Below are 23,092 nucleotides of genomic sequence, written 5' to 3' on the forward strand. Positions count from 1 at the left end.
CTAACTGGCAATCACGATTCGCATGGGAAAAAGTCCATACGAACCGCATTGGGAATTAATCCCCACACGTCCTCGGGTCGGAAAATGTGTCCGACACGTCCTCGGACGAATTACCGTACAAATGTGAAAAGTGAAGTCCGACCGCGGAATCACGATCCATTCCGTGCGTCCGATGTTACAACCGTATGGAAAAAACACCGTCCGCACCGAACTCCCATAGCAACCATGGAGACATGTGCCCGCATACGCGCCGAACCCCCCCCAGCCCCCGTGAGTACGCGCCGAACCCCAACCGCGTACGTACGAGTCGTACCCCCACCCCGTGTATGTACACCCGCGTACGAGTCGAACCCCCCCGTGTATGTACACCCGCGTACGTACGAGTCGTACCCCCACGCGCTGGGGGTAGGCACCGTACATACACGGGTGGGGGTACGACTCGTACGTACGCGGGTGTACATACACGGGGGGGTTCGACTCGTACGCGGGTGTACATACACGGGGGGGGTTCGACTCATACGCGGGTGTACATACACGGGGGGTTCGACTCGTACGCGGGTGTACATACACGGGGGGTTTGACTCGTACGTACACGGGTGGGGGTTCGGCGCATACTCATGGGGGCTGGGGGGTTCGGCGCGTACTCACGGGGGCTGGGGGGGGTTCGGCGCGTACTCACGGGGGCTGGGGGGGGGTTCGGTGCATACTCACGGGGGCTGGGGGGGTTCGTCGCGTACTCACGGGGGCTGGGGGGGGTTCGGCACGTACCCGGCCCCCTAATCTGGTCGTTTCGCGGCGTACTTCGCTTTTGCAGCACTTTTTGGGTGCCGTAAAAATATTGCCGTCCGGACTGCTGTCGGTTCGAATCGTAATTCCTGGGTCGTGAAACGCTGGCTGGAAGCGTCCCGACGTCACGTCGCAGCATTCCCGGATCACATTCGTATGCATATGTTCGTCGGTCGGTGTTTTTCACGAAGCGTACGGAAATGGTGTTTCCGTGCGATTCGTAATTCCATGTTTGTGAAGTTTTACAACCGGGTACGAGTCGGACGGAGAATACGCTCCGACCGACGGTTCGTACCCGGTTTTTACCGGATCGTAATCGGCACAGTATGGGAACCCAGTCCTTGCGACTTTAGATTACCCTGGATGAAACTCTGCAATATATATCCTGGACCTTCGACGTTCTACTTTGCTTAGAAGACTGAAGAAATCTCCCTTGGGGTCAAGGAGTGACTCCCCTGCTTGGCAGGCACCATAGAAGCAACTGACCGGTCTGCATCTCTGAAGCTCCCGCCAGACGCCAAAGCCTTTGCATCACCAGAGGTGGATTTCCAGACTTCCCCAAGGCTACCCAAAGCTGAGGCCTGTGGCTATCGTGGGTGACGTGGAACTGTGACCCCTGGACACCGTGAACTTTTGTGACACCATCATCTTCCTGGTCTTCCTCGAAGTTGTGCTTTGGGCTCCGAGTAGCCCCAGCCTTGAGCATCTCCTGCACCGAAGCTTGCTGGCCTCCACTCCACGAGTGACCCTTGGGACAGTTTCCAGTGCGACCGCTCGAGGCTCTTTTGCGATCACTAGCCTGTTGGCTAGTGGGTCCCCACGAAGGCAACTCCTCTTCTGATTGGGCTTTCCTGGTTGCTCCAGATGTGCCCCAATGTACCCTTGCTGGGTGAGTCCCTCAGACCTTGCTGGTCTGCACCGCCGTCCTTTCTCTGATTCCAGATGACTTGCCAAGGCTTGTTGGGTCCAATCTGGTCGCCGACACTGCAGCTCTCGACAGACTTCATGGAACGGCTCGAATCCAGCTCCTGGTCATCAACGGCACCTCCTGGACCTCGTGGCTGAAGAGTCAAGACACCTGTCAACTCACTTGAAGCACCCGACATCCCTGGGCATTGGTCTATCGTGCCCTTGGTCACTCGTAAATGACCCAGACTCAGTCCCCTCTGCTTTCAGGTTCCTTCCATCCTAGATCCAGGCTTGGATCACTTCAGACACTTCTCCTCTTCACTGCAGCAGCACTTCTTCGCCAGCTTCCATTAAAATCGACGACGCGACCCGACACCAAAAGACACCTATGCACCCGGCTTCCCTGGGTGAGGTAACACGAGTACTCCAGTGCTCCCGTGGGTGCTAGCCCTAGAACTTCCTAAGTCCAAAAGGGTTTGGTCCTGACTCATTTCTAAGTGTCGCTAATCTTTAAATTTCCAACCGTGACATTGCCCATAGAAGCTAACGGGAACCTGTGGCTGTGTTCACACACTGCACACGGCCCCCGTGGGTCCCCTGCGTCACTACTTTGGGTGGTTCCTTGGGGTCCCAGTGATTCTACAGGCTCTAGGCCTTGTGTATAGTTCAGTCGTGGCTCTTATACCACATTATTGGTATATGGTTTGGTCCGCCCCTAGGGCCCAAACGTGTATTTGTGCTATTACTGTTGACTGCTAACTTGTAACTTAAGTACTTCGAACTCCAGTCTCATAAAGAGACTAGAGGGGTGTGTTTTATCTTAAATACATATGTTTTAAATATATACCTGGTGTGGTTGTCCTTTCATTTGGTCATTCAGGAGGTTATAGACTGGTAAATACAAGCTTCTTTACATTCCTTCAAGACTTAGCCTGAAGGCAGCTCTCCATAGCTACCAATAGGATAGCTTTCAATAAAGGTTGTCTTTAACCTATCACCATAAGGGGTTGTTTGGACTGATACAGGGTGCCCACTATAACTAATGGACAGCATATATTAGGCCAACGTCTGACATTGGTGTGCAGCGTGTGGGATTCAAGCTTGCTATTGTTTTACCAGATAATCTCAATTGAATTGATCAACTGAAAACCACTAAAGATACCTTAGGTACATATAATATCAAGTTTAGTAAACAGTAAGTTCTACTGAACTTAGAGTTGTGTGTTAAGGGATAGCACACCCTTTCTACAACTCAAGAGAGTTTAGTACGCCACACTAGTGTAGGTAGTGCAATACACCACACCACATTAGTAATGTCTAAGCAGCCAGGAACCAATGGGTCCCTGCCAGAAGCCAGTGAGCTTCTCCCCTATAGATATGAGAATCTCTCCTTTGCACAGCTTAGGGCCTTATGTTCCATTAGGAAGCTGAAGACAGGCAAAAGCCCAACCACCCAGCATCTCATAAAGATACTCAAGCTGGATGATCTCCCAGGGCCTAGTGAGCCTGAAGGGGTAGGCAGAGTGGGTGGTGCAGCAGTTGAGGGTGGGCCTAGGGGTGAAAGCTCCCCTGACCCCACCTCTAGTGCTGACCAGACTGATGACAATGATCAGGATCTGGTGAACCCAGCTCCCCTGGATGAGGATGAGGAGGATGACAACAATGCTCCCCTCTTTGTTCCTCCAGGAAGAGTTGAAAGTAGGGTTAGAAGGGATAGATCTCTCAAGGGGATCTGTCCAGTCTACCTCATCTGTAGGGACCTCTGTTTCTTCTCACAGAGGGAGGGAAACCTCCCAGGAGAGGAAAGAGAGACTGCTGAAGTATGAGCAAGATAAATTCAACCTCAGAAAGCAGCAGATGGCCCTAGATAGGGAAGCCCTAGAGCTCTACAGAGCTAGCAAAAAGGAGGGACTAGAGTCCCTTGGTGGCAGCAATTACCCTAGAGATAGGGAGAGGTCTTATGACCATAGAAACCTAAATAAGATTGTCCCTCTCTACCAGAGTGGGGAATGACATCCACAAATGGATAACTGCCTTGGAGAGGGCCTGTAAAGTACAGAAGGTCCCTCAAGGTCAGTGGGCAGCAAACATATGGCTCTCCTTTGCGGACAAAGGTAGAGATAAGCTCCTCACTGTAAGAGAAGAGGATGCTGATGATTACCAGGTCTTGAGAAGTGCACTGATAGATGGGTTTGGCCTAACCACTGAACAATACAGGTTAAAGTTCAGAGATGCCCAAAAAGCACAAAATCAAGACAGGGTTGACTTTGTTGACTGTGCTGCTAAGGCTCTGGAAGGTTGGTTATTGGGCAGTAAAGCGTGTGACTTCATAGGATTGTACAATCTGATAATGAGGGAGAAGATTCTTAACAACTGTCAAAATCAGCTGTTGCACCCGTACCTGGTAGACTCTGATCTGACCTCTCCCCAAGAATTGGGAAAGAAGGCAAACAAATGGGTCAGAACCATGGTGAGGCAGAAGGTACAGAAGCAAGGTGGTGACCCAAAGAAGGAAGATGCTAAGAACTCTGACAAGGGTGGGGACAAGGGTATAGACCAGAAGTCTTCTCAAGGGCCCCAGAAATCTTCTTCAAATGGGGAGTCACAGTCTAACAAGGGAAAAGGCCAAAAGAAACCTTGGTGCAAAATCTGTAAACAGAAAACTCACTGGACCAGTGACTGCACCAAGTCCAAAGAATCTACTCCAGCCACCATTGCCCCTAAAGCAACTGTTCCCCCTAGTACAGCTACAATAGGCGGTGGCAATGTCCAGAATAAGGGTGTAGTAGGGTTGACCCTGGGTTCTGAGTTGGACTCTGGTCTAGTCAGAGTTCCAACTCAGGCTGTGCTTGTCTGTGATGGGGGCATGGATATGTCCCCCTTTGTGAGTCCCAGTAATCTGGGCAAATGCAGACAACAGCCTTTAATAAATGGAGTAGAGGCTTGGGCATTCAGGGACACGGGAGCAAGTGTCACAATGGTGACAAAAGATCTTGTGCATCCTGGGCAGATTATACTTGGTGAAATGTACCAAGTGACCAATGCTAGCAATGTCAGAACAGACCATTCTCTGGCAGTTGTTAACTTCTCCTGGGGAGGGGTAACTGGCTTTAAAAACGTTGTGGTAAGAGCAGACCTACCAGTACAGTGCTTGCTTGGCAATGATCTAGAGACTTCAGCTTGGGCTAAAGTGGAGCTCAGGACACATGCAGAAATGTTGGGGATCCCTGCTCATGTCTTTGCTGTGACTAGGTCACAGGCCAAAATGTCTAAAGCTGGACAGGCCTGGTGCATCCAGGAGGTTGGTTATACCTCTGAAGTTTAGGGGCTTCCTATTGACACTAGCCCATGATATTCCCCTAGCAGGACACCTGGGTCAGAACAGAACTTGGGACAGAATTGTCCCTCACTTTCACTGGCCCCACATGTCTGAAGACACTAAGGAGTTTTGTCGCTCCTGTGTGACCTGCCAAGCCAGTGGTAAGGCAGGTGGAACCACAAAGGCCCCCCCTGATACGACTACCTGTGGTGGGGGTTCCCTTTGAGAGGTTTGGGATTGCCATTGTTGGTCCCATGATCCTCAAACTGCATCTGGGTACAGATTCATACTGGTGGTGGTGGATCATGCCACCAGGTACCACTTGACTGCTATGTGGAAGGAGTGTGGAGTGAACTACAAGTTCACCACACCCTATCACCCACAATGCAATGGTTTAGTTGAAAGGTTCAACAAAACCTTAAAGGGCATGATTAAAGGACTCCCAGAAAAGCTTAGGTGAAGATAGGACATACTCTTGCTCTGCCTTTTATTTGAATACAGGGAGGTGCCTCAAAAGGGGGTTGGTTACAGCCCTTTTGAACTTTTGTTTGGTCACCCTGTCAGGGGTCCATTGTGTCTGGTTAAGGAAGGGTGGGAGTTACCTCTCAAGCCCCCCAAACAGGACATAGTGGGCTATGTACTGTTGCAGGGATTCTGTTTATGCACAGAACTATGCGCAGGAACCCAGGACCTCAGAGAATTGTGGTGTACCAAAAACTCCCCTCAGAACCCCTTATCCGACTAGCTTAGTGGAATCACATCACAGGATCAGCTAGGCTCTCTCCTGGGAACGCTCTTCTTCCGAATGAATCTAAAACATGCTGCACTGCAATATTAAAAGCACTCGTCTTTCAGGTATCTGCAGCTGCGTGCATGTTATGGCTAAATAGTGGGCCGATCAACCTGCACCCAACAACATGCACCGTCTAGTGACCCAGACTGTATCTTTACACAATGTACAGACCAAGGTCGCTGCTCACTGTTAAGGATGTTAACAACAGACAGTTCTCATGTGAAGCAAAGTCGAGTAAGCATTTCTCAATCAATAACATGCAACAACAGTGTCGCGTGCAAAAGCAGCAAAAGCTGCAAGATGGCTTTCTAACATCTAACACGGTTGTGCTAACTTAGCATTCTACATAGGGAGATAGTAATCTTCACTACACCCCCCCTTGATCGGACCACTGACCACTAGGGGTGCACTTTCAAGAACGCAGAGTTCACGTTCAATAGAACGGAACCAAGGGCATGAACTGTAAGTCCATATAAGGTAAGTGAAAAAGTTCGAAGAAAAAAATAAAAATAAAAATGATGTTTCAGGGAAAAAAAAATGTAAAGGGAAAAAAATACAACATCGATGGATGCACCATGAAATGAAGAGGGCAAAAAGTCAATCCATCAAGGTATAAGCACAATAAGTTGCAACAGCTTCCAAGAGGAAATCATTGGAACGTTCCGCAAAATTATCTGCCATCCAGTTCAGCAAGGGGAAGGAACACACGTGTTCCTCGATCATTGGAGCCTCTAGCACCATACGAGGACAACAGGCGGGTTCTTCAAGATAACTTCTCTCTAAGAAGTCAGCAGCAGCCGTTCCGATGTCCCAATTCCCCAGGACTCCATGCGCTGCTCCACAGGCCATAATCCTGACGCCAGAACAGTCCAACTCATGAGCCACTAAGGGGCTCATTAGCCGATCGTAATCCGGGGCAGGAGACACCGAGGTCGACAGACACAAATCCAGAGCCCATTGGAATGGACAATCTAGGCAATGAAAGACAGGTTGCACACAAGTAAAGAAGGGAAACCGGAAGGACAATCCATAGGCGATGCTTAAGGTTGCCAGCGGTAAGGTGCCATAGTATTCAAGCATCCGGTTACGAAGATGGAGCAGCCGGGGCATGCTGTCTTGTAACGCAAGTTGCACAGCCATAGCGTAGTACGCAGATCAATAAAAGTACCCCAGCTACGAGGGCGAGAAGCAAAGGGAGACCTCCGAAGACGCTGGAAAAAATAGAATGAAAAAATGCGGGGATCACACCAAAAATAGTTTGAAAGGAAGTCACGAGGCCAGAGCCCACAATTTAAAAAAAATGAGCCAGGCCACTTGTTGACGAGGCATTAAAGATAGTCTGAATCAGAGTCCCAAAATGAAGTGGGAGATCAGTATTCAAAAGCGCTTGCACCGCCGTGTGTGTGTTAGCTACGTGAAGGACAAATGTTTCTCAGGATGAAGTCAACGCGACTTCTTTTTGAGACAATAGAGCCCTTATTCTGCTCATCTTGTTGAACTCTGCTTTCAAGGTTGGAATGGAAGGCCAGATGGATACATCGAGCCGTCCATGCGGGGGTGGGAAAAGGACGTTATTACAGCAAACTACCCGTTGTGAAACAGTCACTATGTAAGGAATTCCCACGAACATCCCACAGCAAGCTTCATTATTTAATAGCAAATAACTACCGTTAGCAAGCAGCGTAAAAGACGGTGTTATAACTGGCACCGGAATCCCTTTCAGAACGCAAGCCAAATTAGGAGAGTGTATATTACAAGCACCATGCAATTGAATGTGCCTACACACCACAGAATGATCTGGAGTGGAAGTGCACTCTTCACCCTTCAAGTAAACCTCCTTGCCGTCTCTCACGCACCTATATGTGAATGGGAGTGACCAAACTTCGTGCAGGAAGGCAGTACCAAGCTTTTCATATCTGCCCAGAGCATAATGTTTCATGCACAAACTGGACTTAAACAGGGGGAAAGATAACGTTGTCAACCCGTGGATAAGCCACACAGCGGAGTTTAATTCAGCAACAGAGAAAGGTAAAGGTTCTAACTTTTCAATGTGCAGCAATGAATAAGTAGCATCCTTCATGGACATGAACTGTTGTTTTGCAGTCAAATTAAAAGGAAGGAACAAAGATGAAATATTCATGTAATCCCAAGGGACTTTCCCCGCCTTTAACGTTTGCAAAGTCCATGCAAACTGCATATTAGAACGCAATTGATTTTGACCATGATACAATACAGACAAATCATCCTGCACAATGTTTACTACAGACGAAACAATATTATCCAAGGTATAAATTCTGGAAGACAAGGTATTAATGCTATTATCTATTACAGCCAATACGTTCTCCATATTGGCTTGGTCAATAGCGCGTAATCTGGATGCAGTCTCAATCTGTGATAGCTTCCAAACTTCGTTGTAAATAGCATATACCCATCTTTTGGACCTGGCAGTCGCAGGGCCCTTAACAAAATCATTCAAATCTATCTTATCGTTTAAACGTGATAAATGAAGTTTAACAGACGTCAAGGTGGAATGTTGCAGCCAGGACTGGCATAACTTACCTACCGAGTAGGTAGTCACCGTGTGCGAAGATTCAAAACGGGGGTCTACTCTAACTTGTGTATACCCCGGTGTCAAATCCAGAAACCGATGTTAACAGGAATCTGAGCTTGTTTGCCACACTAACCACCCTTCAGGATTTAATGCAGAAACATTGAAGGTTGTGTTGGAAATGTAGGACTGCAACGTAGCAAGGGACAGATCTGTATGATTTTCCCAATTAGGATAAGCACCCAGATCCGGGGTCGAGGGGGAATTTAACTGTTTAGATGTAGCCAATCCAAAACAGGTGGTCTGAAAAATAGATGAATTCAAAAACAACATGTGGTTCGGGATGAGGCAGTCACGATGCAAAGCTCCTGTGCCCTGTACCTGCCACGGTTTAGAACCCCAAACCGATTTAAGATCGATAGTAGCTTTCCATAGGTCATAACCTCCGATTGCCAAGTCGTCCATAAAGGACTTGGAATATAATAATTTGGTGTGTGTCAGTCTAACTTTAGAAGCAGATTCAGCCGTAACCTTAAAATAAAAGGAGGCTGGATCAGACACACTAAAATCCGAAAAGTATGTGAATTTGTTCACTAACGTCGAGGAGCTGCCAGGCATAGGAGCTGGGCAGTGTTCCCATTGAGAAAAATTAACAACATTTCTAAAAGTATTTGCTCTGTGTGGGAAATGTGTGCCATAATGTTGGTAGCAAAATTGTTCATCATAATTTGCAATATCTAAATACAAATCTTCAGCATCAAATGCAGCATAATATTTCAAATCAGAAAACAGTGCTTCTATCGCTTGTACATCCCAATCATCTGATCGGATGTTCTGTTACACTACATCACCCATAGAAACACGAAAGACATTTGGCACATTAATCACTTCAGTGGGGCCATGAATTTGAAATTTAACAGCATCCCAAGCGATCCCATCACGCACAGGCCAGGCAGTAATGTTCACAAAAGTCTGGTCCCTTTTCATAATATGCGATGAGGAGTGGGGGGCCAAAGTTCCATCAATTAATTCACTTGTAGATCTTTCATTCAGGTAGTGTCCATTGATAAGTCTAAAAATCACTACCACAAAACCAATGGACATAAACAAAAAAACACATGTGAGCACCAGCCAAATGTAAGTCCAAGGCGGAATTAAAAAATGTCTTTTGAACCAGGCAACAAAAATAGAAACTTTTGAAGGGGCATTGGAAGTCATTGAATTTGTGTTAAAGGAAGAATGTGACTGGTGAATTGCAGTTGATTGTAAAAGAGGCACCGGGACTTCTGCAGGATAAGCATACTCAGCATCTTCAGGCAGACCACCAGCTGTCGGTGGCATTAAAGGACCAGTAACTGTATGCATCTCGACGGCAACATCAGGCAAGGTGTTAGAAGCTGGGGCCACAACAGAATTTCTCAGCATTGAAGGGCAAGAAACTGCTGGTGTCATACTAAGAAGTATCGGCCACTCGCTGTAGCTTTACATTGTCAATAGAGATGTACCTGTTATCCTTGCGACCAGGAAGTGGAGGTAAAATGACTGTACGTGTACCCTGTACGTGTACCCTGTACTCCAAGCACCGGAACTGGTGCACGATAAGAGGGGCCAAACTCCTTCTTGTTTTCCACCTTCTCACGGACCAGGTCACCAACTCGAGGTAGCCAGCCGACTACCGGAATCTGAAGTGCAGCATCAGACTTGGAGGGTACGTGTTCCTTTGCTAGAGTGTCTCTGGCTTCTTGAAGATTCTGCAATACAGCACAGTGATCATCTAGGTCAAAGGGTGCGGCCGACGCCGTCATGTCTAGACCATCAAGGTCCGGGACAAACATTCGTATGCCAAAGAGCATCATGTATGGGGTCCGCCCACCCAGAGACCTTCTAGGGAGATTATTAAGTGCACGTTGTACGTCATACAAGTGGGCTAGCTAGTTCCGGCCAGTACCTAAAACCCTGGCTGTCAAAGATTGCTTTAAGTCACGGTTCTTCCGCTCCACCACACTATTGCCCTCAGGCCGGTATGGAGACGAAAATTTGACTTGGACCCCCAAATTTCTCATGGCTTCTTTGTACGCCTTAGAGGCGAACGCAGGGCCCTGATCAGAATGAAAGGTACCACATGCAAAACTTCCAACAAAGACACGCAAATCCTTGATGACAGTACGGGCATCAGCACTCCTTTGTGGCCACACCCACAGAAAACGTGTGTACGAATCCTCTGCAACCAAGATGTACTTGTACGCAGTATCAGAGGTAAAATGACCGCAATGATCTAAATAAACACAAGCAAGTGGTTTATTAGATATGTACAACTGCGTTTGTGGTGGACGCGCCGCAGATGAAGGCTTTATCTGCTGACAAATGTCACAATTAAGAACATAGGCGCGCGCTTGTTTGTATAAGCCGAACCACCAGTAACGTTGTTGTAATAGAGATACAGTAGCCGCAACGCCGGCATGTGCTGACGCCATGCCTTCGTGGGCCGCTGATATCAAAGAAGGTCTGCAGTCCGCGTTGGGAATCAATCTGTCACCAACGTCGTTAATCCTCACTAACGGGACGTTATCAGGACTTAAGCGATAATGGTAACGAGAAGGGAAACCTTTCGGAAAGTTCTTTCCCGTCTCTGTAGCAGCAATAGCTGCCAAGATGTCACCATCGATCTTACTTTGTGATCTTGTAACTGCTGCTACTAAAAATGTTGCCACTGCGGTTTTTGCTGCCTCGTCAGCCAAACTGTTACCGACAGCATGGACGCCAACACGTTGGTGACCTAGAGTGTGAATTACATTCACGAGAGGCAGACGTTCTTTAAGGTCTGCCACTCGAACCCAAAGCATTTTATGATTAACTGTGCTACCTTTGGAATCACGATAGTCATTTTGAGACCAAAAATGTAGATTGTCGTTGTATGCTTGAACACAATAAAACGAGTCACTCACTATAAGAGTAGTGACTCGAGGATCAGCAAACTCCAGTGCGAGCACCAGAGCACGAAGCTCTGCCAATTGTGCGGTACAATCACCCAAGGACTGTGTATGCACTACATCGGATTGGAATTCACCATTCACGAAGGTACCGACTACAATTGCGCAGGCCGCTGAATAGGCGTGCTTCGACCCAGTTGCGGGTTGCGCAGACCCGTCAGTGTAAATGACACAATGGTAATCCTCGAGCGGGCGCAAAGTCAGAGGAGCTGGATGAACGAATTCATACTGCAAGAACTCCTGAGTCTGTAATGCCGCGTCAAAGATATATGTGACGTCCGGTGATGTCAAGGAAGTTGCCCATTCTTTCCACCTTGGATGCAAAGCCTTAGAATTGGGTACACTAGCTTTCGTCACTGCCTCAAGGGCAGGATACGGTGTTACCACCAACATGCGTTTCCCTTGCGATAGCGCTCGTTCTTTCAGGATCGCCATCTGTACTGCCGTCAGTACTTTCTCGACAGCGGAAAATCGCAGCTCAGCTGAAGTGTACAGATGTGATTTGTAAGCAATGGGGACTGTATCGACCTCATTGAATGTTAAGTACGTGAAACCCACTGCGCCCGGCACAATTCTAATGACCAGGTTAGTGTGGTTATCACGCGTCTGTAAGTATTTAGAAGCAAGAAGATCAGCTTGCAATGACTGCAATGTAACTGAATGCTCGGGCAGCCAACAAGATTTGGAAAAAGTAGGTTGTACCAAGGCATAAAGCGGCTTGATACGCTGGGCATAATCAGGAATGTAGGTTCGACCGAAATTCAGAAAGCCCAGCAGGGATTGTAATTTCTTCAGTGTTGTAGGAGCACAAAGGCATGCGCATTTCTCAAGGAAGTGCGGATCCAATCCTGACCTTCATTGTTGAGTTCGTACCCCAAGAACAACACTGTATACTCCGCAATGTGAGACTTCGCAAAGTTGAACTTGTATCCGAAGTCTGCAAACATAGTAATTATGTTACAAATAAAAATAAAAATAAAAATCCAATTGGTCGCACACTGCTCATCCTACCAGCGTGTTACCCCAAAGCATTGTGGTCCATGAAGTAAGCATCAGCGAGAGCGCCTCTGCCAGAGTCTTAAGCAAAAATCAATGTCGCGTTGGCCATCCCTGGACACGTGATTCGAGGTTGTTACCTCGCATCAGCAGGAAATAGGCATGTGTGTAGGGTTGCTGCGTAGGCTTCCAAAAACATTTTCTCAGGTCCGGTACCGCTCGTGGCACGCAGGTGCGTAACCATGAGCTCGTCAACCCTACACACATGCCTATTCCCTGCTGATGAGAGGTAACAACCTCGAAACACGTGTCCAGGGATGGCCAACGCGACATTGATTTTTGCTCAAGACTCTGGCAGAGGCGCACTCGCTGATGCTTACTTCATGGACCACAATGCTTTGGGGTAACACGCTGGTAGGACAAGCAGTGTGCGACCAATTGGATTTTTGTTTATATTCAGGCTCCCTTGAGCCGGTGGGGCTGACGAGCTCATGGTTACGCACCTGCGTGCCACGAGCGGTACCGGACCTGAGAATATTTTTTGGCAGCCTACGCAGCGACCCTACACACATACCTATTCCCTGCTGATGAGAGGTAACAACCTCGAAACACATGTCCACCAAAAATCAATGTCGCGTTGGCCATCCCTGGACACGTGTTTCGAGGTTGTTACCTCTTATCAGCAGGGAATAGGCATGTGTGTAGGGTCGCTGCGTAGGCTGCCAAAAAAAATTCTCAGGTCCTGCACCGCTCGTGGCACGCAGGTGCGTAACCATGAGCTCGTCAGCCCCACTGGCTCAAGGGAGCCTGAATATAAACAAAAATCCAATTGGTCGCACACTGCTCTTCCTACCAGCGTGTTACCCCAAAGCATTGTGGTCCATGAAGTAAGCATCAGCGAGTGCGCCTCTGCCAGAGTCTTGAGCAAAAATCAATGTCGCGTTGGCCATCCCTGGACACGTGTTTCGAGGTTGTTACCTCTCATCAGCAGGGAATAGGCATGTGTGTTGGGTTGACAAGCTCATGGTTACGCACATGCGTGCCACGAGCGGTACCGGACCTGAGAAAATGTTTTTGGCAGCCTACGCAGCAACCCTACACACATGCCTATTCCCTGCTGATGCGAGGTAACAACCTCGAAACACGTGTCCAGGGATGGCCAACGCGACATTGATTATTGCTCAAGACTCTGGCAGAGGCGCACTCGCTGATGCTTACTTCATGGACCACAATGCTTTGGGGTAACACGCTGGTAGGACGAGCAGTGTGCGACCAATTGGATTTTTGTTTATATTCAGGCTCCCTTGAGCCGGTGGGGCTGACAAGCTCATGGTTACGAACCTGCGTGCCATGAGCGGTACCGGACCTGACAATATTTTTTGGCAGCCTATGCAGCGACCCTACACACATGCCTATTCCCTGCTGATGAGAGGTAACAACCTCAAAACACGTGTCCAGGGATGGCCAACGCGACATTGATTTTTGCTCAAGACTCTGGCAGAGGCTCACTCGCTGATGCTTACTTCATGGACCACAATGCTTTGGGGTAACACGCTGGTAGGACGAGCAGTGTGCGACCAATTGGATTTTTGTTTATATTCAGGCTTCCTTGAGCCGGTGGGGCTGACGAGGTCATGGTTATGCACCTGCGTGCCATGAGCGGTACCAGACCTGAGAATATTTTTTGGCAGCCTTCGCAGCGACCCTACACACATGCCTATTCCCTGCTGATGAGAGGTAACAACCGCGAAACACGTGTCCAGGGATGGCCAACGCGACATTGATTTTTGCTCAAGACTCTGGCAGAGGCGCACTCGCTGATGCTTACTTCATGGACCACAATGCTTTGGGGTAACACGCTGGTAGGACGAGCAGTGTGCGACTAATTGGATTTTTGTTTATATTCAGGCTCCCTTGAGCCGGTGGGGCTGAGGAGCTCATGGTTATGCACCTGCGTGCCACGAGCGGTAAGGGACCTGAGAATATTTTTTGACAGCTTACACAGCGACCCTACACACATGCCTATTCCCTGCTGATGAGAGGTAACGACCTCTAAACACGTGTCCAGGGATGGCCAACGCGACATTGATTTTTGCTCAGGACTCTGGCAGAGGTGCACTCGCTGATGCTTACTTCATGGACCACAATGCTTTGGGGTAACACGCTGGTAGGATGAGCAGTGTGCGACCAATTGGATTTTTGTTTATATTCAGGCTCCCTTGAGCCGGTGGGGCTGACGAGCTCATGGTTACGCACCTGCGTGCCACGAGCGGTACTGAACCTGAGAATATTTTTTGGCAGCCTACTCAGCGACCCTACACACACATGCCTATTCCCTGCTGATGAGAGGTAACAACCTCGAAACACGTGTCCAGGAATGGCCAATGCGACATTGATTTTTGCTCAAGACTCTGGCAGAGGCGCACTCGCTGATGCTTACTTCATGGACCACAATGCTTTGGGGTAACACGCTGGTAGGACGAGCAGTGTGAAACCAATTGGATTTTTGTTTATATTCAGGCTCCCTTGAGCCTGTGGGGCTGACGAGCTCATGGTTGTGCACCTGCATGCCACGAGCGGTACCGGACCTGAGAATATTTTTTGGCAGCCTATGCAGCGACCCTACACACATGCCTATTCCCTGCTGATGAGAGGTAACAACCTCGAAACACGTGTCCAGGGATGGCCAACGCGACATTGATTTTTGCTCAAGACTCTGGCAGAGGCGCACTCGCTGATGCCTACTTCATGGACCACAATGCTTTGGGGTAACACGCTGGTAAGATGAGCAGTGTGCGACCAATTGGATTTTTGTTTATATTCAGGCTCCCTTGAGCCGGTGGGGCTGACGAGCTCATGGTTACGCACCTGCGTGCCACGAGCGGTACCGGACCTGAGAATATTTTTTGGCAGCCTACGCAGCGACCCTACACACAAGCCTATTCCCTACTGATGAGAGGTAACAACCTCGAAACACGTGTCCAGGGATGGCCAACGCGACATTGATTTTTGCTCAAGACTCTGGCAGAGGCGCACTCGCTGATGCTTACTTCATGGACCACAATGCTTTGGGGTAACACGCTGGTAGGACGGGCAGTGTGCGACCAATTGGAAATTTGTTTATATTCAGGCTCCCTTGAGCCGGTGGGGCTGACGAGCTCATAGTTACGCACCTGCGTGCCACGAGCGGTACTGGACCTGCGAATATTTTTTGGCAGCCTACGCAGCGACCCTACACACATGCCTATTCCCTGCTGATGAGAGGTAACAACCTCGAAACACGTGTCCAGGGATGGCCAACGCGACATTGATTTTTGCTCAAGACTCTGGCAGAGGTGCACTCGCTGATGCTTACTTCATGGACCACAATGCTTTGGGGTAACACGCTGGTAGGACGAGCAGTGTGCGACCAATTGGATTTTTGTTTATATTCAGGGTCCCTTGAGCCGGTGGGGCTGACGAGCTCATGGTTAGGCACCTGCGTGCCACGAGCGGTACCGGACCTGAGAATATTTTGTGGCAGCCTACGCAGCGACCCTACACACATGCCTATTCCCTGCTGATGAGAGGTAACAACCTCGAAACACGTGTCCAGGGATGTCCAACGCGACATTGATTTTTGCTCAAGACTCTGGCAGAGGCGCACTCGCTGATGCTTACTTCATGGACCACAATGCTTTGGGGTAACACGCTGGTAGGACGAGCAGTGTGCGACCAATTGGATTTTTGTTTATATTCAGGCTCACTTGAGCCGGTGGGGCTGACGAGCTCATGGTTACGCACCTGCGTGCCACGAGCGGTACCGGACCTGAGAATATTTTTTGGCAGCCTACGCAGCGACCCTACACACATGCCTATTCCCTGCTGATGAGAGGTAACAACCTTGAAACACGTGTCCAGGGATGGCCAACGCGACATTGATTTTTGCTCAAGACTCTGGCAGAGGCGCACTCGCTGATGCTTACTTCATGGACCACAATGCTTTGGGGTAACACGCTGGTAGGACGAGCAGTGTGCGACAAATTGGATTTTTGTTTATATTCAGGCTCCCTTGAGCCGGTGGGGCTGACGAGCTCATGGTTACGCACCTGCGTGCCACGAGCGGTACTGGACCTGAGAATATTTTTTGTCAGCCTACGCAGCGACCCTACACACATCCCTATTCCCTGCTGATGAGAGGTAACAACCTCGAAACACGTGTCCAGGGATGGCCAACGCGACATTGATTTTTGCTCAAGACTCTGGCAGAGGCGCACTCGCTGATGCTTACTTCATGGACCACAATGCTTTGGGGTAACACGCTGGTAGGACGAGCAGTGTGCGACCAATTGGATTTTTGTTTATATTCAGGCTTCCTTGAGCCGGTGGGGCTGACGAGCTCATGGTTATGCACCTGCGTGCCATGAGCGGTACCAGACCTGAGAATATTTTTTGGCAGCCTTCGCAGCGACCCTACACACATGCCTATTCCCTGCTGATGAGAGGTAACAACCTCGAAACACGTGTCCAGGGATGGCCAACGCGACATTGATTTTTGCTCAAGACTCTGGCAGAGGCGCACTCGCTGATGCTTACTTCATGGACCACAATGCTTTAGGGTAACATGCTGGTAGGACGAGCAGTGTGCGACCAATTGGATTTTTGTTTATATTCAGGCTCCCTTGAGCCGGTGGGGCTGAGGAGCTCATGGTTATGCACCTGCGTGCCACGAGCGGTAAGGGACCTGAGAATATTTTTTGACAGCTTACACAGCGACCCTACACACATGCCTATTCCCTGCTGATGAGAGGTAACGACCTCTAAACACGTGTCCAGGGATGGCCAACGCGACATTGATTTTTGCTCAGGACTCTGGCAGAGGTGCACTCGCTGATGCTTACTTCATGGACCACAATGCTTTGGGGTAACACGCTGGTAGGATGAGCAGTGTGCGACCAATTGGATTTTTATTTATATTCAGGCTCCCTTGAGCCGGTGGGGCTGATGAGCTCATGGTTACGCACCTGCGTGCCACGAGCGGTACTGAACCTGAGAATATTTTTTGGAAGCCTACTCAGCGACCCTACACACACATGCCTATTCCCTGCTGATGAGAGGTAACAACCTCGAAACACGTGTCCAGGAATGGCCAACGCGACATTGATTTTTGCTCAAGACTCTGGCAGAGGCGCACTCGCTGATGCTTACTTCATGGACCACAATGCTTTGGGGTAACACGCTGGTAGGACGAGCAGTGTGCAACCAATTGGATTTTTGTTTATATTCAGGCTCCCTTGAGCCGGTGGGGCTGACGAGCTCATGGTTACGCACCTGCGTGCCACGAGCGGTACTGGACCTGAGAATATTTTTTGGCAGCCTACGCAGCGACCCTACACACAAGCCTATTCCCTACTGATGAGAGGTAACAACCTCGAAACACGTGTCCAGGGATGGCCAACGCGACATTGATTTTTGCTCAAGACTCTGGCAGAGGCGCACTCGCTGATGCTTACTTCATGGACCACAATGCTTTGGGGTAACACGCTGGTAGGACGGGCAGTGTGCGACCAATTGGAAATTTGTTTATATTCAGGCTCCCTTGAGCCGGTGGGGCTGACGAGCTCATAGTTACGCACCTGCGTGCCACGAGCGGTACTGGACCTGCGAATATTTTTTGGCAGCCTACGCAGCGACCCTACACACATGCCTATTCCCTGCTGATGAGAGGTAACAACCTCGAAACACGTGTCCAGGGATGGCCAACGCGACATTGATTTTTGCTCAAGACTCTGGCAGAGGTGCACTCGCTGATGCTTACTTCATGGACCACAATGCTTTGGGGTAACACGCTGGTAGGACGAGCAGTGTGCGACCAATTGGATTTTTGTTTATATTCAGGGTCCCTTGAGCCGGTGGGGCTGACGAGCTCATGGTTAGGCACCTGCGTGCCACGAGCGGTACCGGACCTGAGAATATTTTGTGGCAGCCTACGCAGCGACCCTACACACATGCCTATTCCCTGCTGATGAGAGGTAACAACCTCGAAACACGTGTCCAGGGATGTCCAACGCGACATTGATTTTTGCTCAAGACTCTGGCAGAGGCGCACTCGCTGATGCTTACTTCATGGACCACAATGCTTTGGGGTAACACGCTGGTAGGACGAGCAGTGTGTGACCAATTGGATTTTTGTTTATATTCAGGCTCCCTTGAGCTGGTGGGGCTGACGAGCTCATGGTTACGCACCTGCGTGCCACGAGCGGTACCGGACCTGAGAATATTTTTTGGCAGCCTACGCAGCGACCCCACACACATGCCTATTCCCTGCTGATGAGAGGTAACAACCTCGAAACACGTGTCCAGGGATGGCCAACGCGACATTGATTTTTGCTCAAGACTCTGACAGAGGCGCACTCGCTGATGCTTACTTCATGGACCACAATGCTTTGGGGTAACACGTTGGTAGGACGAGCAGTGTGCGACAAATTGGATTTTTGTTTATATTCAGGCTCCCTTGAGCCGGTGGGGCTGACGAGCTCATGGATACGCACCTGCGTGCCACGAGCGGTACTGGACCTGAGAATATTTTTTGTCAGCCTACGCAGCGACCCTACACACATCCCTATTCCCTGCTGATGAGAGGTAACAACCTCGAAACACGTGTCCAGGGATGGCCAATGCGACATTGATTTTTGCTCAAGACTCTGGCAGAGGCGCACTCCCTAATGCTTACTTCATGGACCACAATGCTTTGGGGTAACACGCTGGTAGGACGAGCAGTGTGCGACCAATTGGATTTTTGTTTATATTCAGGCTCCCTTGAGCCGGTGAGGCTGACGAGCTCATGGTTACGCACCTGCGTGCCACGAGCGGTACCGGACATGAGAATAATTTTTTGGCAGCCTACGCAGCGACCCTACACACATGCCTATTCCCTGCTGATGAGAGGTAACAACCTCGAAAAACGTGTCCAGGGATGGCCAACGCGACATTGATTTTTGCTCAAGACTCTGGCTGAGGCGCACTCGCTGATGCTTACTTTATGGACCACAATGCTTTGGGGTAACACGCTGGTAGGACGAGCAGTGTGCGACCAATTGGATTTTTGTTTATATTCAGTCTCCCTTGAGCCGGTGGGGCTGACGAGCTCATGGTTATGCACCTGCGTGCCACGAGCGGTACCGGACCTGAGTTTTGGCAGCCTATGCAGCGACCCTACACACATGCCTATTCCCTGCTGATGAGAGGTAACAACCTCGAAACACGTGTCCAGAGATGGCCAACGAGACATTGATTTTTGCTCAAGACTCTGGCAGAGGCGCACTCGCAGATGCTTACTTCATGGACCACAATGCTTTGGGGTAACACGCTGGTAGGACGAGCAGTGTGCGACCAATTGGATTTTTGTTTATATTCAGGCTCCCTTGAGCCGGTGGGGCTGACGAGCTCATGGTTACGCACCTGCGTGCCACGAGCGGTACCGGACCTGAGAATATTTTTTGGCCGCCTACGCAGCGACCCAACACACATGCCTATTCCCTGCTGATGAGAGGTAACAACCTCGAAACACGTGTCCAGGGATGGCCAACGCAACATTGATTATTGCTCAAGACTCTGGCAGAGGCGCACTAGCTGATGCTTACTTCATGGACCACAATGCTTTGGGGTAACACGCTGGTAGGACGAGCAGTGTGCGACCAATTGGATTTTTGTTTATATTCAGGCTCCCTTGATCCGGTGGGGCTGACGAGCTCATGGTTACAAACCTGCGTGCCACGAGCGGTACCGGACCTGAGAATATTTTTTGGCAGCCTATGCAGCGACCCTACACACATGCCTATTCCCTGCTGATGAGAGGTAACAACCTCGAAACACATGTCCAGGGATGGCCAACGCGACATTGATTTTTGCTCAAAACTCTGGCAGAGGCTCACTCGCTGATGCTTACTTCATGGACCACAATGCTTTGGGGTAACACGCTGGTAGGACGAGCAGTGTGCGACCAATTGGATTTTTGTTTATATTCAGGCTTCCTTGAGCCGGTGGGGCTGACGAGCTCATGGTTACGCACCTGCGTGCCATGAGCGGTACCAGACCTGAGAATATTTTTTGGCAGCCTACGCAGCGACCCTACACACATGCCTATTCCCTGCTGATGAGAGGTAACAACCTCGAAACACGTGTCCAGGGATGGCCAACGCGACATTGAATTTTGCTCAAGACTCTGGCAGAGGCGTACTCGCTGATGCTTAATTCATGGACCACAATGCTTTAGGGTAACATGCTGGTAGGACGAGCAGTGTGCGACCAATTGGATTTTTGTTTATATTCAGGCTCCCTTGAGCCGGTGGGGCTGACGAGCTCATGGTTACGCACCTGCGTGCCACGAGCGGTACTGGACCTGAGAATATTTTTTGGCAGCCTACTCAGCGACCCTACTCACACATGCCTATTCCCTGCTGATGAGAGGTATCAACCTCGAAACACGTGTCCAGGAATGGCCAACGCGACATTGATTTTTGCTCAAGACTCTGGCAGAGGCGCACTCGCTTATGCTTACTTCATGGACCACAATGCTTTGGGGTAACACGCTGGTAGGACGAGCAGTGTGCAACCAATTGGATTTTTGTTTATATTCAGGCTCCCTTGAGCCGGTGGGGCTGACGAGCTCATGGTTACGCACCTGCGTGCCACGAGCAGTACCGGACCTGAGAATATTTTTTGGCAGCCTACGCAGCGACCCTACACACATGCCTATTCCCTGCTGATGAGAGGTAACAACCTCGAAACACGTGTCCAGGGATGGCCAACGCGACATTGATATTTGCTCAAGACTCTGGCAGAGGTGCACTCGCTGATCCTTACTTCATGGACCACAATGCTTTGGGGTAACACGCTGGTAGGACGAGCAGTGTGCAACCAATTGGATTTTTCTTTATATTCAGGCTCCCTTGAGCCGGTGGGGCTGACGAGCTCATGGTTACGCACCTGCGTGCCATGGGCAGTACCGGACCTGAGAATATTTTTTGGCAGCCTACGCAGTGACCCTACACACATGCCTATTCCCTGCTGATGATATGTAACAACCTCGAAATACGTGTCCAGGGATGGCCAACGCGACATTGATTTTTGCTCAAGACTCTGGCAGAGGCGCACTCGCTGATGCCTACTTCATGGACCACAATGCTTTGGGGTAACACGCTGGTAAGATGAGCAGTGTGCGACCAATTGGATTTTTGTTTAGATTCAGGCTCCCTTGAGCCGGTGGGGCTGACGAGCTCATGGTTACGCACCTGCGTGCCACGAGCGGTACCGGACCTGAGAATATTTTTTGGCAGCCTACGCAGCGACCCTACACACATGCCTATTCCCTGCTGATGAGAGGTAACAACCTCGAAACACGTGTCCAGGGATGGCCAACGCGACATTGATTTTTGCTCAAGACTCTGGCAGAGGCGCACTCGCTGATGCTTACTTCATGGACCACAATGCTTTGGGGTAACACGCTGGTAGGACGAGCAGTGTGCGACCAATTGGAATTTTGTTGATATTCAGGCTACCTTGAGCCGGTGGGGCTGACGAGCTCATAGTTATGCACCTGCGTGCCACGAGCGGTACTGGACCTGCAAATATTTTTTGGCAGCCTACGCAGCGACCCTACACACATGCCTATCCCTGCTGATGAGAGGTAACAACCTCGAAACACGTGTCCAGGCATGGCCAACGCGACATTGATTTTTGCTCAAGATTCTGGCAGAGGTGCACTCGCTGATGCTTACTTCATGGACCACAATGCTTTGGGGTAACACGCTGGTAGGACGAGCAGTGTGCGACCAATTGGATTTTTGTTTATATTCAGGCTCCCTTGAGCCGGTGGGGCTGACGAGCTCATGGTTACGCACCTGCATGCCACGAGCGGTACCGGACCTGCGAATATTTTTTGGCAGCCTACGCAGCGACCCTACACACATGCCTATTCCCTGCTGATGAGAGGTAACAACCTTGAAACACGTGTCCAGGGATGGCCAACGCGACATTGATTTTTGCTCAAGACTCTGGCAGAGGTGCACTCGCTGATGCTTACTTCATGGACCACAATGCTTTGGGGTAACACGCTGGTAGGACGAGCAGTGTGCGACCAATTGGATTTTTGTTTATATTCAGACTCCCTTGAGCCGGTGGGGCTGACGAGCTCATGGTTACGCACCTGCGTGCCACGAGCGGTACCGGACCTGAGAATATTTTTTGGCAGCCTACGCAGCGACCCTACACACATGCCTATTCCCTGCTGATGAGAGGTAACAACCTCGAAACACGTGTCCAGGGATGTCCAACGTGACATTGATTTTTGCTCAAGACTCTGGCAGAGGCGCATTCGCTGATGCTTACTTCATGGACCACAATGCTTTGGGGTAACACGCTGGTAGGACGAGCAGTGTGTGACCAATTGGATTTTTGTTTATATTCAGGCTCCCTTGAGCCGGTGGGGCTGACGAGCTCATGGTTAAGCACCTGCGTGCCACGAGCGGTACCGGACCTGAGAATATTTTTTGGCAGCCTACGAAGCGACCCTACACACATGCCTATTCCCTGCTGATGAGAGGTAACAACCTCGAAACACGTGTCCAGGGATGGCCAACGCGACATTGATTTTTTCTCAAGACTCTGGCAGAGGCGCACTCGCTGATGCTTACTTCATGGACCACAATGCTTTGGGGTAACACGCTGGTAGGACGAGCAGTGTGCGACAAATTGGATTTTTGTTTATATTC

Source organism: Triturus cristatus, chromosome 10, assembly GCF_964204655.1.
Source record: "Triturus cristatus chromosome 10, aTriCri1.1, whole genome shotgun sequence".
NCBI classification, from domain to species: Eukaryota; Metazoa; Chordata; class Amphibia; order Caudata; family Salamandridae; genus Triturus; species Triturus cristatus.